Consider the following 2,281-nt stretch of genomic DNA (forward strand, 5'->3'; position numbering starts at 1 on the left):
CACTTTGAAAAGGTCTTTATTTGTGAAAAAGATTATAAAACATAAGGAGAGGGGATTGCCAGGGGATCAAATAAAGATCTGGAAAATAAAACATGTCAATTGGTTTGATAGCTTTGGAATTGGAGGAGGTCAGAATAGTTTAAATATGTTGGCTTAAATTTCAAATATTTGAAAAAGAGGCTTTACATTAGCCTACTGAATTTGCTGTTATCCATTTTCATTATAATTAGCAAAGAGCACACTCGTGTTGTCAAACAGGTGTGATATTTGTCCACAAAAGTGATGTGACAGAATTGCATGTATAACATGTAGTACCTTTATACATAAAATGCATTTGATTATCACCAAGGTTGTGAACTAAAAGGCATGAATGGTGTTGTGATAATGAACACAATCTCACATGCATGCATTCGCAAACACACACACACACACATACACACACAGTTTTGCACAACCATTCATAAAACGACATGATCTGTGGCAGAAGTTTAGATTATGGAATTAAAGACATGAAGGTGGACGCTAATGAAGCATGTCCATTGTTGAGTATATAAGATAACGTTGTTGTGCCTGTCACGTACGTACATGAAATCCATGACATTCTTCGCATAGACCCTGTTCCAGGGAAGCACATTTTACATTGGAAGGGCGGGTATGCCACCCTGCCATGCCGCCATGCCACATACCTATGCAGCACAGAGATGGGCACTTTTCAGGGTTTCATATAGAAATAACCACAATGACCACAGACTCTCAGCCCTCAAGAACATTAATTCTGTACCTTCTGAGCTCATGCAAACAGACATGATTCACAAGCAACTTAACACATACACACAACAAAACCCCAAACTTGGGTTATTTTGCATTTTCTCCTTCTTCTTCTTTGTCCTACTGATTAAATCATTAAAGTCCCACAGGCATTACTTCTCCCCATTTGACATTTATCTGCATCTGCCAATAACAACATCTGATCAAAGTAGTCAATTGCAGAACACTTGGATAAACAAGCAAAACTTTGTGCTCGTCTGATTGCTAACTAATAATTGCCAACAAATAATAAAAATGTTGCTTTTACAGCTGAATAATCTTTATGGGAAGCTAATTTATATTTAATTTAAATGCATTCTCAATCATTTAACATGCAAACCCCACTTAATATCATTTCATGATAGCTACATGACTACTAGGTACATAACCACTTTGTTTCATTCATACAGCTGGCTATGGAGGACTAAAATGACAAAATAAAATAAAATAAATAAATATAAATGCAAGAAAAATATACAAATAAATGAATGTACACATAAATACATTAATAGATACAATCTGCCTCAAAAGAGAGAAAACAGAATTGATCAGCCCCAACACTAACATCAACCTGTTCTCCATCAAGGGGTATCAACACAGATCGTTGACAGCATTATGGCGGGGGAGGGTAACAGGCAGGGGGAAAGAGAGATGATTTCCGCAAATCTCATCAACTAGCATGTGATATACCATATATAGTATTTTACAACTCCAAACGTCTGTAATATTATTTGGTCACCAAGTGTTCTTTTGGAGTCTCCAAATGACCTTTTTGCAAACCCACATAGACATAGCTTAGAAAAAAACTATGTAGAATGCTCATTTTTGGTGGTATTGTCACCAAATCTGAACCAGGATTTGTCCAGTGCTGTGGCTCCATTGTGTTTCTATGCCTACCAGGCACACTCACAAGCCTCTGTATTAATTTGTCCTTTTATTAAAAAAAAAACTATTTTATGTGAGAAAAAACTCCCACTTTCTCTGTGTTTGAGCTTCTGTTACTTCCTTTCAGAAACATTTAGAGTAATTCTGGACTCTTGGAAAACAAACACCCAAGGGCCTTTCAGATGAGACCAGGATTATGCCTGTAGTCAAAAGGATTCCAGAATAGTAAGCATATTATTTTTGGTATGTCATTTTCAGGCTTGTGTTTAAAAAAGTGTGGGATACAGAAGGGGTTAGTGGCAGGCCAATATTTTCCAAGTTTTAATTAATAACCTATAGACAGTGCTTTGCATCCATGAGTAACTTTTGTTGTCCATTTACACAGCTGGTTAAACTTGTTTAGACATTATGTGTTAACAAGTAGTAATGCCACCTTCTGAAGCCTGTCATATTGAAAATCAGCCGAGAACAGATGAAGCAGATTAAAAAAAAAAAAAAAAAGTATTTATTTTAGGTATCTTCCTGTATCATTAGCATTTATTGTATAGTTATGATATTTTTTGGATATTGAATCCATATTGAAATCAAT

This window comes from Anguilla rostrata, chromosome 14, assembly GCF_018555375.3.
Source record: "Anguilla rostrata isolate EN2019 chromosome 14, ASM1855537v3, whole genome shotgun sequence".
Classification (NCBI taxonomy): domain Eukaryota; kingdom Metazoa; phylum Chordata; class Actinopteri; order Anguilliformes; family Anguillidae; genus Anguilla; species Anguilla rostrata.